Genomic DNA, 17669 nt, shown 5'->3' with positions numbered 1-17669 from the left:
TTTGGAGCTGTTAAAAGAAACGCAGATACTCAGGGCTGACTCTAGATCCACTGAATCAGAATCTTCTGGGATAGGTTCCCGGGCCGTAAAAACCAGACATGTTTGCCATCTGGACGCATTTCATCAAAGCTTTTTTGCACTGGGTTTTCTCTCGTCTGGAAAAAACATGCAAAGAGATGGTGAGAATCCATAAGTTAATGTTTTAAGATATTTTGCAGGATTTAATGACTTTCAAGTTCTGTTGATACTGTGACCTGCACCTTCACTGTGACATATGAAACCCTTAAGTCTTGTCAAAAAGTCATCTTATTAAATAGGGATTCCTTGTGTGAATTGTGGGCATGTTACTCTCTTTTTGCCTTAGTTTTCTTACCTTTATCATGGGGATAATAATGGTAACTTGCCTTTTAGATGTGAGGATTAAATGAGATAATCCATGCAAAGGTTAGCACAGGATCTGGCACGAAGTGAAGCCTTCAATAAATTCTTATTGTTATTTTGATATTTCCTCCAGTCTGAATATTATTTTGTTGAAGTTACTGAAATAGCTGTGGATCAGGCTGGTTCCTGCCCCCACGAGTTACAGCTGTAAGATCCCTAAAATAATGCCCAAAAAGCCGATTAGCTCCTTAGGGCTCCTACGATTCTGTGATTTCTGTTTTAATTTGCTCCCTCCTTTTGGTTTAGAGCCCTTCTGCAGGTAATAATGCTGTTATCGGTCTCAGAGGGTTGTTGTGAGGCTTAAATGTGGAGTGCTTCCAAGAGTGCTTGGCACACAGTAGATGTTCAAAATTGGTAGTTGTTGTCATCATCACTGTCCCATTGTCACCAAATCATCATCATCATCATCGTCATCACCACAGACTCTATCACTCCTACAGTCCAACAGTTAGAATGCTTCTGATTGGATATATTAGGTTTATGCCTAATAACTCCCATTTGATTCAACAGCTATCTATAGTGCACTTACCAGGATGGCTAACTCACCCCACTCCCCAGTCCTCCTTATCTTCCCCAGCATGCTGTGCCCCTACGTCAGTTCCCCACTCTTTTTTACCCTTGATCGCACCCCTCCTGCAGCCCCCACTGTGCCCTCTGAGATTACCACTCCATGATCACCCCCCACCTCTATTTCCTTAGCCTCTCTTTAGTCATTCCCTCCCTCTCTTTGTATTGACGCTGGCCCTTCCCTGGGGATATCCTTTTCTTGAAGCCAAGTCATGCCTCTGTTTTCTCATACCCTGGATATCCTAGAATCAGGAGGATCAAAATTTGTGTCCTCACTGCTCTTTGTCCCCTCACCCCATTTCTTTGAGGCCCACGTCCCCAGCATCCTCTCCTCCATATTACTGTTTTCTACCTTCTGCGGGTTATTCACCTAATTCATTGATGACTTGGGTATCTGGCCCACAGGCCTTCCTCTCTGCCTCAGTTCTTGCCATCATCCTAGTTGACTTCCTAGCGTGCATGTGGAGGACCCAGTGTACACGCGGGAACACTCATTTTCTTGAACACCTCATCTGCAGTGATTACCTCTGCTCATCCACCTCTGTCACCATTCCTGCCACCATCCCCTGGATTTCCATCCCGGTGCTGCATGCACCACCTCACAGACGAACAGTGCAGCACCCTTCAAACCCAGTCTCTTCTTTCCAGCATGCTGGATCAGTTATTTCTGCGCTGCCCTCAGCATCTTTCTCCTCAGGACCTCCATGGTTTTCTCCAGCCTTTAGACACTTCCCTGTAGGCTGCTACCTCTTAATTGAGCTTCGAGTTCATAGTCCATCCTTCAGTAGTTCTCTTGACAATGGCTTTATTTCCCTTGCCCTTAATCCTAGTAAACCCCGACCCTGGTTGAACCAGACTCTCCGTTTTCACCCGTAATACCGGTGGTAGAAATCACACAGCAGGGTGGCTTCGTACTGCTGTGATTTCATGTCACCCAGCCTCACCTGTGCCCTTGCAGGATCAGCTCATTCCAGCGTGATTCTCTGGCTAGCTCACTTTCCTATTCTCCAGTGTTTTGAGTGTAAAATTCGTAATAAAAATGAAACATTAAAAAGTTGAGGGCTTCCCTGGTGGCGCAGTGGTTGAGAGTCCGCCTGCCGATGCAGGGGACACGGGTTCGTGCCCCGGTCTGGGAAGATCCCACATGCCGCGGAGCGGCTGGGCCCATGAGCCATGGCCGCTGAGCCTGCGCGTCCGGAGCCTGTGCTCCGCAACGGGAGAGGCCACAACAGTGAGAGGCCAGCATACCGCAAAAAAAAAAAAAAAAAAAAAAAGTTGATAGAGGGCTTCCCTGGTTGCGCAGTGGTTGAGAGTCCGCCTGCCAATGCAGGGGACACGGGTTCGTGCCCCGGTCCGGGAAGATCCTACATGCTGCGGAGTGGCTGGGCCCGTGAGCCATGGCTGCTGAGCCTGTGCGTCCGGAGCCTGTGCTCCGCAACGGGAGAGGCCACAGTAGTGAGGGGCCCGCGTACCAAAAAAAAAAAAAAGAAGAAAAAGAAATCAGGTCCCACGTGATGGTAATATTTTTAGATTGTGTTGCTTCGTGCAAACCTTTTGGTTGGCTTAAATGTGGCCTGTGGGCAGGGCGGTGACATGAGTGAGGTAACGGGGTCAACAGGAGAGGGCTCCACAGCCATCAAAACTGGGGAGTGGGCTTCCCTGATGGCGCAGTGGTTGAGAGTCCGCCTGCCGATGCAGGGGACGCGGGTTCGTGCCCCGGTCCGGGAAGATCCCACATGCCGGGGAGCGGCTGGGCCCGTGAGTCATGGCCGCTGAGCCTGCGCATCCGGAGCCTGTGCTCCGCAACGGGAGAGGCCACAGCAGTGAGAGGCCCACGTACCGCAAAAAAAAAAAAAAGTTGATAGACATTTTATTTTATAGATTTATTTATTTATTTATTTTTGGCTGTGTTGGGTCTTCATTGCTGCCCGCGGGCTTTCTCTAGTTGCAGTGAGCGGGGGCTGCTCTTCGTTGCGGTGCGCGGGCTTCTCATTGCGGTGGCCTCTCTTGTTGCGGAGCACGGGCTCTAGGCGTGCGGACTGCAGTAGTTGTGGCGCGTGGGCTCAGTAGGTGTGCCTCATGGGCTCTAGAGCGCAGACTAAGTAGTTGTGGCATACGGGCTTAGTTGCTCCGCGGCCTGTGGGATCCTCCTGGACCAGGGCTCGAACCCATGTCCCCTGCACTGGCAGGCGGATTCTTAACCACTGCGCCACCAGGGAAGCCCTAGACATTTTATTTTAGAATTGCCTTATTTTCCAGCCAGTGGGAAGTTTTCTTTTTCATCTATGAATTTGAAACTTTAAAGTTATTAATCTTGGGAAAGAGGATGAAAGCCCTGAGTTAAAATAGGAGTCTCTTTTTAAGTTAAGGGAGCTTTGTGGCCTATCTGTAAGGGGTGTTAGAAAGAACTTACAGGATTTGGGCTTCAGTTGGGTAATTTGGGGGAGGGTTCAAGGAAGCAGAATTTGCCTGGGATTCGGTGCTCACAGGAGGCGGGGACAATTTTATGATTGGGTAGCTCAGTCTTTTCTAGGAGGAGGTGTGTCTGACTTTTCTAGAGTCAGACACTTTGTGATTCGTAAAGAAGCCACAGTTGCTCATCTCAGCCAGGAGAGAGGAGTGTTGGGAACCTGTGGCTGGCATGATGACCTTGGTTTTGTCTGTTAGACAAAATTCTGAAGGGGTCCTGTTTTGTCTCAATTCGTCGCTCTTGCAGCGCGACCTTGCGCTGCTGGTCCTGCGAGATTGTTTCTGTCCAAGAGGACAGCGTGGCTTCTGTGAGCACCAGGCAAGCATCTAACTGCAGAGAAGCCTGGCTCATAGTACCAGGCCAACTCCTAGCGGTCAGCACTCCTAGCGGTTTTCTTATTTTCACAGGGGAGGAGAGGTGAGTCTTAAAAAGACTAATGGGTGTTTACCAGGCAGGAGAAAAGAGCAGGAGCCAAAGAACATAGAGATTGAAGCTCTTAGGGGAAGTGTTAGGGGAACTTGACCTTGGATGGGTGCTGGGTAGCAAGAGTGAATTCTGGAGAGGTTGTCAGAGAACAAAATGGGGAAGGTCCCAAGGGCTTTTAAGTTGGGGAACTGACATGATCTGGGTTTGTGTTTTAGAAAAATCCCCAGCAGCTGTGCAGCAGATGGGCTGGTGACAAAGGGAAAGTCTGGTCCCTTTTCCTTCCCGACGGCCACAGCCCTCGCTCACCTGATCTGTTTCAACACGTCCTTATTGTTCTGCCTGCTTCTAGTCTGGCCATCTCCCCTGTTCAGGTGTTTATGCCGTGGCCAGGGTGATTTTTTCAGAATCACAGATCTTACCCTGTCTCTTTGCTACTTGAAACTCTTTGATTCTCCGTCAGCCACAAGATGAATAGCGACACACCTCACCTTTCCTGATCTGATCACGCTGCCCTGGATCTGATCCTTGCCAGCCGGAAATCTCCATTTGGATTTCTCAGAATGATCTCAAATTCATTATTTCCAAAACTGCGCTCAAGATCACCTTCCCGAATTTTCCTCCACGCCACCCCACCCCTGCAACTCAGTGGGTGATGCCATTGTCCCCTCGGTTAGAGTAAAAAAGGTAGGAGTCATCGTGGAGCTGCCCTTTCACTTACCCCCTGTGTGATCAATCACCCAGACCTTAGATTGTGTCTGCAAAGTGTTTCTGGAATCTACCACCTTTCCTCCACCTCTGCGGCTGCCATCTCAGTGCACACTCAGGTCATCCGTGGTCTGAGCCGTGACACTCATCTGCCAGCTGAGCTCCCCAGTCATGCTTACCTCCCCAAGTCCAGTTCTCACACTGAAGCCAGAGGTTTGCAAAAGGCACATGGGACCTTGTCACTCCCTAGTTTAATGGCTTCTTGTTGCTGTTAGAAAAAGAGCGAAGTTTCTCACATGGTCCGCCCGGCCCTGCCTGCTCTGTCTGGCTTCTCCAGTCTTGCTTCCCCCCACTCTTCCCTTCTCGCCACCGTCCTCTCAGTTCCTCAGGCGAGCCCTGTTCCCGTCTTTCCTGGGGCCTTTCAGCAGGCCGTTCCCTCCCGAAATGCTTTCTCCCACCCTTCCTTGTCTGATCAGCTCCATGTCATCCCTCAGACTGATGCCTTCACTTGATATTCGTTATTGAGACCCTGCTCAATTTATGGAGGCCCTGCTCTAGTGTGGATGCACAAGTGAATGAAACAGACAAAAGTGAAGCTCTCGTGGGGCATGTATTCCAGTGGAGGAAGCAGCCAGGAAGCAAACAAGCAACATATCTGGCACGTGAGATGGTGGGCGATGCTGTAGGAATGTTGGAAGGCCACGTGAGCCGGGATGGCCAGGGACAAGAAGGTCAGTGCTGGGGAGGGAGTGAGCCCTGAGGATGGACTTCTGGGGAAGCAATGTCCCAGGCAGAGTACAAAGGCCCTGTGAGGCAGGAGCTGGCCCCGCCTGTCCCAGGAGCTGCAAGGCCAGCTGAGTGAGGTGGAGAGGAGCTCTTTTAAGGACACAGCTTTCAATCTGAGTGAGATGGGAGCCACTGGGACTTGGGTTTGAACAGGATCCCTTCAGCGTCTCTGTTGAGAACAGACTGTAGGGGGCAGCATGGAGGCAGGGAGATCTGCTCTCAGAATATCCCAAGTCAGAGATGCTGGGGGCTTGGCTCAGGATGGTAGCGGTGGAGGTGCTGGGAATCCGTTAGGTTCTGGATACACTGTGAAGGTCAAGCTGATGGAATGTACTGACGGTTGGATGTGCGGTGAGGAGTCAGAGGTGACGCCAAGATTTTTGGCTTATCTCAGGTGTGGCTCCCTCCAGGAGGCCTCTTTGGCCCCTGCAGACAAGACGTAGCCTCTGTTCCGTGTTCTCATAACACTCTGTGCGTCTCCTTTGTGGTCATCAGCCCAGTTGTAGTTCAGACATGCTGTTTAATGTCTGTCCCTCCGACCAGAACGAAAACAACACAAAGCAGGGACCTGTCTACCTTAGTGCCATTCGCATTGTAGACACACAATAATTATCTGTCGGATGGCTAAATTGATTAGACCTGAATGCAAATGCTCAAGATTATATTTCCTGATGAGGTCTTAAAAATTCTGGTTTTCTGTTTAACTGGTTTTCAGTGGTCCGTATGTGTTAGAAGCCAGACCAGGGGCTGTAAGGCTGAAATTCCACTGTGCAAATAATAGAAGTTCATCAGATTTCTCAACTGAATCGACAGATGTCCCCTGCTACCCCGTCATGAAAGCAGGACACAGGATCACCTCTCAGGAAAGCCAGCGTTTTCCCGAGGGCCCTGGCCTCTCCAGCACACTGATTGCATCTTCACAGCTATGCCCCAGAGAGCAGGGCTGAGATTCTGATCTGAAATATTTTGAAGGCAGGTGCCAAGGTACCTTCCACTCCCAGAGAAGACATGTCACTTTAGAACTAGAACACACTGTGGAGGATACATTAGCTGCTAACCTTGCCCATCAAAAAGGTCAAATAAACTGTGGATGTTTTATCGCCCCCATTTTTTTTTTTAATAAAAGGAAAACATTAGATTTTGGAAAACATTTGCGAAAGGTAGTGATCTTAGATCTCAAATAGTAATATCACATCTTTTTTTCCCCCCCTCTCTTAAAAGCTTAATTTTTTAAGTGAGAAAGGTGAATACAGTTGACTCTTGAGCAAGATGGGTTTGAACTGCACAGGTCCACTTATGCAGGGAGAGTGTTTTTTCATTAAATACAGCTCTACACGATCCAAAGTTGTCACATCTGCAGATGCGGAACCGAGGATACAGAGGGCCACCTGTAAAGCTGTACCTGGATTTTCTACTGCATGGGGGTCAGCACCCCTAACCTCCACATTGTTCAGGGGTCAACTGTACTTTTTCCCCACTCAAGAGCCTACTATGAACATATTGTACATGTAATTTCACCCAGATCTGCCTCATTCTTTTTATTGGCTGCACAGTATTCTGCAGTGTGGTTGTACCTTATTTGACTGTTCTTCTTTTGGTCGACATTTAGGTGGTTATGATTTTACTCTTAAAATCGTGCTGTGATGAGCATCTTTGCACACGTGTTTGAGTTTTCCCTTGAGACAGATTTCAGGGGAGAAGCTTCTGCAAGATGGTCCTCCAAGGAGGTGATAATCCATTTCCATTCTTACCTATGGTGAACGTAGATGCTAATCATGGAACATTCTCAGTCTCTCAGATTGTTCACCAACTGGCAGGTGGAAGATAACACCTGTTCTTAATTTGTACTCCTAAAATCATGACTAAGACCGAGCATTTTTTGTCTGCTCACACACTCATTGATATTTTCTGTGTGAATCCTCCCTCCCATGTTGCTGTCCTACTGGGTTCTTGTCTTTTTCTTGTTCGGTTATTTGTATTTTTATTATTGATTTGTAAGAACCTTTTGTATCTGGAATAGTAATCCTTTGCCTTGGTATTTGTTGCAGCATTTTCTCTCAAGCTGTTGCTTGTCTTTCAGTATAGCCTGTACTGTACATTTCATAATACAGAAATGGTGACACTTTAGGGTATAGAATCTGACAATCTAACTTTATGGCTTGTGGTTTTTGGGTAAAGCTTTGAAAGGCCATTCTCAATCTTTATAACATTTTCTTTTAGCACTTCTATGGTTTTGGCTTTTATGCTTAGATCATTCATCTATATTTATTATTTTGGACGTTATAAGGTAGCAGTTTTAACTTAATTTTGTCTCAAATTATTAGCCATTTGTTCCTACATCATCTATTGAATGGTCTTATTTTCCCCATTGATTTGAAATGTCAGTTGTATACTAAATTCTTATATATACTTTAACACAGCAGTGCATATGTCATTCTTTTTTTTATTGAAGTATAGTTGATTTACAATATCGTGTTAGTTTCAGGTGTACAGCACAGTGATTCAGTTATACGTATATATGTATCTATATATATCTATATTCTTCAGAGTCTCTTTCCTTATAGGTTATTACAAAACATCAAGTATACTTCCCTGTGCTTTACAGTAGGTCCTTGGTTGTCATTTCTTGACTTCCAGTTGAAATCGCTTTTTTTTTTTTTCCATTTTGATGTCTGAAAACTTTCAACTCACAAAGTTACTCAGCTGTGAATTCATTCAAAGCTCCCACAGCTTGCTTCACAGGGTGAGGATAGGTTTGTAGCAGGGTTATCAGAATTTTTTTAGTCTGTTTGAGCAGCTGTGCTCCAGGAAGAAAGAAAAGGAAGGAATACTAGCAAGAGACATGTATGTGTCTGAATCTGCCCATTTTCGTCAGGAAAGCAGTAGCTTTTTGGGAAGCCCAACCCTGTAGACTTCTGTGTACTTCTCATTAGCCATGATTAGGACACATGGCTCCACTCCTGGGTGCAGCAAAGTGTGGGGAGGTAAGAATTTCTAATAGGGCAGATTGATGCCTCAAACAAAATTGGGGTCCTCTTAGGAAGAAAGGGTGAATGGATATTGGAAAGGGAACTTGGAGGATTTGCTATATCCCTCACCTTTTTTTTTTTCCTTCTAGAATTTCCTCAGGTATTCTTAAGAGAGAAGGGGAATGGGGAGAGGGAGATGATTTATACAGAATAAAATGTTCAGTTTGATGAGTGTTGATAGTTGCATATATCTGTGTACCACCACCCGAAACAAGATACAAAATATTTCTGAAACTCCAGAAAGTTCCCTTGTCTCTAGTTAGTCTCCTTACCACTCCCCCGCCCCCCAGCAACCATTTGCTGTTTCGGGCTACCATAGATTTGCCTATTCTTGAATGTCATATAAACAGAATCATACAGTATGCATTCTTTTTGTGTCTTCTTTCACCCAAGATGTTCTTTGAGATTCATCCATGTTGTACATGTTGTCAAAGATAAACACCCGTTGTCACAGATAAAGCCGGATGCTAAAGTGGTAACGTCAGATTTTAATCAGTAATAACTATTGCAACAGGGAAAAGAATCCAGCATGAACTAAACTCAACTCTGATTTGTACAGAGGGTGTTTTAAAGGGCAAATGAGGGAGGAAGGAGGGGGCTGAGCAGGGATTCAGTAGAATCAGAGAAAAAATTACAGAAAATGAGAAAAGGGGGTGTTGGTCCAGCAGAAACCATCTGGATTTGCTAGCTGGGAAACAGGGAGGCCCTATCTTTAGGTGTTGCCTGGAACCAACAGGAAGTTCTTTTGGCAGCCTTGAGTTTTCTCAGGCAGGCATGCTAATGGGGACTAGAGACACCCTAGCGGTGTGGCCTTGAGCTGTTAGGAACTATGTTAATGTTTGCTCAGGTCTTTATATTATAGGCCAAGGTTGATGCCTAATAGAGGAGGTCTCAGAGGAGCCTGGCTAGAGTTTGGTCAAGGAGAGGAGCTTTCTCAGGGTAAAATAGTTTGCTCCTTTTTGTGTTGTATGAATGTACCACGATTTGTTCATCCATTCACCTGATGATGGACATTTGAGTTGTATCTAGTTTTTGGCCATGGTGAATAAGCTGCAATGAATGTTCTTTTATACGCCTGAAATTTTTCTTGGATAAATATCTAGCAGTAGAATTGCTTAGTCACAGGGTGGGTATGCATTTAACTGCCAGACTAATTTCTAAAGTGGTTTATCAGATTACACTTCCCACCAGCAATGTATCAAAACTCCAGTTGCTCCATATCCTTGTTAAACATTCAGTATTGTTAGTGAGTGTGAAATAGCATCTCATTAAGGTCTGAAATGGCATTACCCTGGTGACAGATGTATACTTATTGTGTGCTTATTGGCCATTCCTGCATCTTCTTTTGTGAATTGTCTGTTCAAGCCCTTGCCCATTTTTACTAATGATAATGTTGATTTTGACTTACTTGTTGGAGTTCATTATATATTCTGTATAGGAATTGTTTGTCAGATAGATGTGTTATAAATGTACGTACATATATAGGAAAGTGAAAATTTTAAATATTATTTACAATAACATTAAAAAACCAACTGTCTAAATCCCAGTCAAAACCCTAGCCATCTTTTTTGAAGAAATTAACAATTGATTCTAAAATGTATGTGGAAACACAAAAAATCTGGACTAGCCCAAAAAAATCTTCAAAAGAAGAGTGAAGTTGGGGAACTTACACTGCTTAATCTACTGAATTTTAATACCCACTGTTAAGCTACAGTGATCAATACAATGTGGTCTTTGCATAAAGGTAGAAAAATAGATCAATGAAACAGAAATAGACCTATACTGGTGCTGTAAGTTGATTTTTGCCCCGAGTACCAAGGCAGTTCAGTGGGGAAAAGTAGAGTCTTTTTAACCAATAATTCTGGATCAACTGGGTATTCAAGTGGAAACAGAATGAACACTGACCTCCTTCTGTACACACATACTAATTTGGGATGGACCATAAACCTAAATATGAAAGCTAGAACCGTAAAGCTTCTGTATGAAAACATAGGGGAATACCTTGGCAGCCTTGGATAGGTAAATATTTAGTATGTAGAACACAAAAAGTCCTAACTACAAAAGATAAAGAGATAAACTGAGAAAATGAACAGGCAAGCCTCAGACTGGAGAAAATATTCAGAATACAGGTTCTTAAATGTTTTATTTTTTTCAAAAGTACATCAGCATTATTCAGGTCCATGGCATCCTGTTACTGTATTCTGTATTAATTTTATTAATTACATTTTCTGTTTTTTTTGGTTAAAAAGTTAGATATGGGACATTGTACCAAGGGGACTGATTTGATTCTTCTACTTATTTCACTCTCTGTGAATGTAGGTTCCTTTTCCGTTTGCGCTTTGCCCACTATTCAGTGACTGCTTACAAGACAGACAGTAGATTGTAGATCATATTACTTGTAAAGTAATTAGATGTTAGATGAAGCCAAAAGGCAATACCAGTAGTCTCCTTTGGGAGGAAACTAGCCTGTGAGTCTTCTTAGTTATTCAGGCCCAGTTTTTTAGATGATTGAACACTTAAGGTCTGCCGATCTGCTTAGGAAAACAAAAAGAAGCTTTCAAGAGCTCCCAAGAAAGGAAGCAAATCCAGACTCTGTTTAGGTACAGAGTCTATTGCCCTTAAGACTTTGCTTCCTATCTTCCATTTATAAACCAAGAATAAAGCCAACAGGAAATAGAAACCAAAAATTGAAACTAAAAGGTGTAGAAGAACAACAATAAAATTAAAAATTAGAGGACCACAAGAAGTATGCAGTTAAAATCCCAAACTTGAAAATTAGTGCTGAGAATATTCAGTTGATTTTTGCAATTGCATATATATGGATTTACATACATACAGATACATATGTATCTATAAGCAGCTAAACAATACACACACACACACACACACACACACACGATAGATATGTATCATTTAAGCACTGAAGTGTTGGGTGAGGGATCTAAATCCAGGTGGGTAGGTAGGTTTGTAAAGCAGTCAAATTAATTTCCCTAAAGGTTCCACAGCTCGGGCAAACTACTTTAGGGTTGTTACAAGGGCTCAATGTGTTCCTATTTGTCAAGCATTTGAATGATGCTTGGCACCGCGGTAAGCACGCAGTCAGTGTCCAGGAGAAGTGAAACGAACCAGCCCCAGCCTTTACTCTCATAGTCAGGGAGACAGGGAAGGCCTTTCCCAGTCCCTGAATCCTCAGATGAAAAAATGCCTATTGGATGGTGTTTCACAACTTCACATGAATTTCCCATTGTTACAGCTGATACTTATGCAAATAGGACAGAATCAGTAAATGTCTCTTTAATGAATTGGTGGTTGGGCCAGATCACTGTTTCCCATGAGAGGAATGTGAGATGGTTTTAGGCGGTACACAGATAGATGTTTTAAATGTTAATGGTTAGGTATTCGTTACAGTGTGTGTTAGAAGAAAATATTAGGTAACACATCAGACCTGAGTACTAAGAAAATTGAGTTTATTTAAAGACATATTACATTGGGAAGGAGGGGGCAGGGGAGGGAAGGATTGGGAGTTTGGGGTTAGCAGATGCAAACTATTATATATAGGATGGTTAAACAACAAGGTCCTGCTGTAGAGCACAGGGAACTATATTCAATATCCTGTGATAAACCATAGTGGACAAGAATATGAAAAAAAAAATATATGTATAACAATCATTTTGCTGTACAGCAGAAGTTAACACATTGTAAATCAACTACACTTCAATGAAATAAATGTTAAAAAAAGACATTACTTTGAACAGGTGGTATGTGAGTGTCATGAACATTTTGAAAGCAGTAGTGATTGAATGAAGATTGAGTGAATCTTTCGGGTCTTTCCAGATCTGAGATTTTTGATTCTTTGATTCTGGGTTTGAAACATGAAATCAAGATATTCAAATGAAAGGGATGTTCTCTGGATTTGGGAAGCAGAGGACGATCGTGGAAGTGACAGAACTGGGTGCACAGTATTGGGGTGTGCAGATAACCACTATTTACATTTTGGTATCTACTCCGGGCAGTCTTTATATATATGTGTATGTTCATTCTAACAAACTTGGGAATGTGCTGTCCATATAATCTTGTGGCCTGTTTTGTCGACCTGATACTATAACTCCAGGTACAGCGTTCTTGTAAAAAAAAAAAAAAAAAATCTTTGTGTTCATTTTTGGTTATTTCCTAAGGATAAAATCCCAGAAGTGGGACTGTTTGGCTATTGTGTTCGCACATTATTCTGGCTTCTTATACCTGTTGCCACAGTGCCTTGAAGCATGACCGTGCCAGTTTCCAGTTTGGACATTGGTGCTCCAGGGCCCTCTTCCTCATTCCTCTCCAAAGCCAGGTTCTATTAAAAAACAGTTTTATTGCTGATTTGATAAGAGCAGTACTGCTCTCTTGTTTTTGCTTTCATTTTCATTTTGCTTTTTTAAAAAAATCATTGATAAGGCTGAGCTTTTTGTATGTTCATTGGTCAGTTTTTCTTCTTTTGTGAATGGTTCATTTTTGTCCTTTACCCATTCTTTTTCTTCTGGAATATTAGTTTTTTCCCATATTAATTTATGAGTCCTTTATATTGTAAGGATATTAGCACTTTGTGACCTGTTACAAATATTTTTCCTAGTGTAATATTTGCCTTGTATGTTTGTTTATGAAATCCAAACTTACTGTTGCTCTTGTTGTGAAGACAATACTATCTTTTTGATGGAAATAATTAATTTAGTTTAAAAAGAAATAGAATAACATCATTTAAAAATGGCAGATATTGGGCCTTCCCTGGTGGTCCAGTGGTTAGGACTTTACGCTTCAACTGCAGGGGGCGCGAGTTTGATCCCTGGTCGGGGAACTAAGATTCCACATGCCGTGTAGCACAGCCAAAAAAAAAAAGGCAAATATTCCTCCCCTGTTAGCTATTCCGTTGCTAAATGTTGACATCTGGCGAGTCCCTTGTCATCATAGGCAATGGTGGTTCCTCATAGTTCAATACTATTTTTTAAAATTGAAGTATAGTTGACTTACAATATTGTGTTAGTTTCAGGTGTACAACAAATTGATTTCAGTTATATAGATGTGACAATACTATCTGAGCCATTTTGTGGCACACATGGTATTGCATTTTAACTTCTCTGAAATCAGATGTGACTTACTCTCAGTATGTCCTGCAGACACTGTCAAGTCTGTTAGAGGTGTCCTTACCTGTGCAAGCAGGCATGGAGGTTATTTCTGCTGGTATGGCATGGTTGGGCAGCTGTGACCACAGTCCCTGGTGCTTTTAGTCTACATACTGTTTAAGGGCCATTTGAAGAAAGAACCCAGATCCTGATTGCTGTTGAAAATCATCCCTTGATACCTTCTAATGAGATCAAGAAAGAGCCAGTATCAAAAAACTTCCAGGGTGAGGGTTAGCTGCTTGGAAGAAAATCTCAGAGAGGATGGTGGAGATCTGTTAAGGAATGTATCCTCGCCAAAGCCCTTGGCACGGAGGTTGATATTGTGTCGAAAGGCACAGACATCCTGAACGTGAAGTCTTAGCAGCTTACTTCACTCACCTTTTCCTTTTTCTGTCTGTACAAGAGAGAGAGATGATGACACTCTGTCCCAATGAAGGAGCTTTTTCAGTAACCACAAAATTAAAATTCTAAGCGATAAGAAAAACATTAACTAATTGGCAGTGTTTTTTAACTTCTTTTTTCTTTATTTTCTTTATTTTTATTTTTTGGCTGCGTTGGGTCTTCGTTGCTGTGCGTGGGCTTTCTCTAGTTGCGGCGAGCAGGGGCTACCCTTCCTTGTGGTGTGAAGGCTTCTCATTGCGGTGGCTTCTCTTGTTGTGGAGTGCGGGCTCAGTAGTTACAGCACACAGGCTCTAGGGTATGCGGGCTTCAGTAGTTGCGGTGTGTAGGCTCAGTAGTTGTGGCATGTGGGTTCTAGAGCGCAGGCTCAGTAGTTGTGGCGCATGGGCTTAGTTGTTCCGCGGCATGTGGGATCTTCCCAGACCTGGGATCAAACCCGTGTCCCCTGCATTGGCAGGCGGATTCTTAACCACTGTGCCACCAGGGAAGTCCCTTTAATTTCTTTTTTCAGTCTTACAGTTGGTGGTGTCCTGGATATAATGAAATATAGCCTATGTTTCATGAACCTCTTGCCGTCCCCAGTTCTTCTAATTTACGTTTCAGATGACTGGTTAGTATTCATTGTGTGGATGCACTGTAATCTGCTCGGCTGAATCATGGTGCCCGCCTCTGTTCAGAGCTCCCAGTAGCAATGCCCAGCAGCACCCTCTTCCTTCTTTGCAGCAGTGTGTTGTACGTCTTTTTATCTTGGCCACTCTCACAGGCAAAGCAGTGAGCCTTTTTCCTCGAAGGCATGGAAACCACTGGCAGTCATCTAGATTTGAGGACTGCAGAGAGACACATGTTGGAAAAATTAAGAAGTAGGAGTCATGGGAACTAGTGATCAGGGGTTCTTGTGTTATGTCCAGGCATCTCCCCAAATGATCGAGGGTCCTTGTGTTATGTCCAGGCATCTCCCCAAATGATCGGGGGTCCTTGTGTTATGTCCAGGCATCTCCCCAAATGATCGGGGGTTCTTGTGTTATGTCCAGGCATCTCCCCAAATGATCGGGGGTTCTTGTGTTATGTCCAGGCATATCCCCAAATGATCGGGGGTTCTTGTGTTATGTCCAGGCATCTCCCCAAATGATCGGGGGTCCTTGTGTTATGTCCAGGCATCTCCCCAAATGATCAGAGGTCCTTGTGTTATGTCCGTGCATCTCCCCAAATGATCGGGGGTCCTTGTGTTATGTCCAGGCATCTCCCCAAATGATCGGGGGCCCTTGTGTTATGTCCGTGCATCTCCCCACCTTTCTGTACTGCTGTACATCGCTGACCGCGTCCAGTGTGTTGTGGAGATCATCCCAGGCTCCTGCCAGGCCCTGTGTGACCGGAGTCTGCTTCTCTCTCCAACCTCTTCTCCAGTTTCTCCTGTTTTCTTACTCTTCTCCAGTGCCCTGCCTACTTCCTGCTACTAGAACACTCCACGTGCACTCCCACCCCCGAGTGTTTGTATCTGCTGTTCCTCCTACCTGGAATGCCTTTTGCACAGCTGCCTTTCCCTAATTCTCTAGGACTCGACTCAGCCATGCCCTTTAAGAGAGGTCTTCCCTTTCACCTCTAAAGTAGGTCCTCCATCCACCATACCATTATATCCCTCGTTTGTCATAATCTCTGTCTTTGTCTTTGTCCCTTCTCTATTTTGTTCACCACTGTAACCCTATGCCAGGCACTTAGCAGACACTCAATAAATATTGCTAGACCGAATCAATAATATTAAGTAAACTGATAATGCAGAGTTGGGAGGAATAGAAACTGCTCCTTGTTATCCGAGAGGGCACTAATAAATCCAACAAGGAGCACTTGGAGGCAAATTGATCAGCTTTTCACCAGTTCGAGTTTCTTCGCAGTGGGGTGAGTGCCTTCTCTGTGGGGAGTAGTCAACAGTGGCTCCATATTGTCGAAAGGATTCTTGCTCTGGATGTTGGGCTTGACTAAGATCCCTTCCAAGCTCTAAATTGTTCGAGGCGTGTTCTCATCACTGGTCTACCGTCCTTGCTTCAACTGCAGATATGGCTTTTACCACTAGATGGCGCGAGATGATTCCTTTGAAATCAGCGTTCCTCAAACTGCCACCCACAGTGAGAACACACGGCACTTACACCCCCAACACACACTTGAAACAAAAGCTTCACAAAACACTCTTACAATGTGGAATGATGGTGCTATTTTCTGTTTTACTCTGTTCGACTTCATTTTCTAAAAGGGAGATTTGCAAATTATTACATCGATTTTATGATATGAATGGGTCACAACTCATTGTTTGAAAAGCACTATTTTATTTTATTTTATTATTTTATTGGCCGTTCTGTGTGGCTTGCGGGATCTTAGTTCCCTGACCAGGCATTGAACCCTCACCCTCAGCAGTGAAAGCGCAGAGTCCTAACCACTGGACCGCTGGGGAATTCCTGAAAAGCACTATTTTAGACAACTGAGCAAGTTTCTTTGTAAAACTCTGTGGGTCTGCTGTTTTCCTTGGACAGTCTGGGCTTATAGCAAATTGTGTTCCTTAGTACTTTGTGTGTTTCTGTGTTGAGTTGCTGCCTTGAGTAGTTGAACATATGTGCTTTGTTGTGGGTGTCTGTGGATGTGCAAACGTGGATGCGAGAGACTGGAGGAGGCATGTTTGTGCAGAATTCAGCACCTATTGCTGTCAAGGCAGCAGTAAGCCTTGTTGGTAGATATGAAGAAACGGAAAGATGTAATATGTGCTCTGGGAGCTTAGAGCTTAGCTGGGTGACACCACACACACACACACACACACACACAAACAAACACACAAACACCCAGCCACCTTAAGTTTCAGCTTATTTATCAAGCGACATGGAAATGGATGTATTATTCAGGATATCATAGGATGCTTAAGACTGCAAGTAACAGAAGCCTGACTCAATTTGACTTAAGTGGTAAAGATGTTTCTTTTTTTTTTTTTTTTTTTTTTTTTTTTTTGCTGTACGCGGGCCTCTCACTGTTGTGGCCTCTCCCGTTGCGGAGCACAGGCTCCGGACGCACAGGCTCAGCGGCCATGGCTCACGGGCCCAGCCGTTCCGCGGCATATGGGATCCTCCCAGACCGGGGCACGAACCCGTATCCCCTGCATCGGCAGGCGGACTCTCAACCACTGCGCCACCAGGGAGGCCCGGTAAAGATGTTTCTTATCTCACTAAGTATTCGTTGCCAGGTAGGGAAGGCTCCAGGCCCACAGGGGTGTGATGTGGCCTTAGGGATCCAGCTTCCTTCCCTGACTTCTCATTTGTCCTAAGGCTGGTTCCACTCATGGTCGCCAGGAGACTTCCAGTGGTAATCAGGGCTTCAGCTCCTAGGCTTGGAACACTACAGCTTTAACTGCTTGTAGTGTAGACTGGGTTAGAGAGAGTTTGGGCTACCCTAGCATTTTCCAAGTTATAGCTGTTTTATTTGTTCCTAGTTTCCCCACTGTGACCTCCTTAAGGGACATGAAAGGACAAGTATTTTTTTTTTTTTTTTTTTTTGCGGTACGCGGGCCTCTCACTGCCGTGGCCTCCCCCACCGCGGAGCACAGGCTCCGGACGCGCAGGCCCAGCGGCCACGGCCCACAGGCCCAGCCGCTCCGCGGCATGCGGGATCCTCCCGGACCGGGGCACGAACCCGTGTCCCCCGCACCGGCAG

At 44.6% G+C, this 17669-nt stretch overlaps 1 protein-coding gene across 3 annotated transcripts in view; it reads left to right on the top strand.

Moving 5' to 3' along the window:
• The window catches only part of LCMT1 (leucine carboxyl methyltransferase 1), a 56008-nt gene that overhangs the window by 2460 nt on the left and 35879 nt on the right, over window positions 1-17669 (top strand). The window lies entirely within an intron of this gene.

The sequence above is a fragment of the Mesoplodon mirus genome (assembly GCF_964341445.2).
Source record: "Mesoplodon mirus genome assembly, chromosome: 15".
Taxonomy (NCBI): domain Eukaryota; kingdom Metazoa; phylum Chordata; class Mammalia; order Artiodactyla; family Ziphiidae; genus Mesoplodon; species Mesoplodon mirus.
The sequence above is the reverse complement of the archived record's forward strand: the minus strand, read 5'-3'. Positions and strand labels throughout refer to the sequence as shown.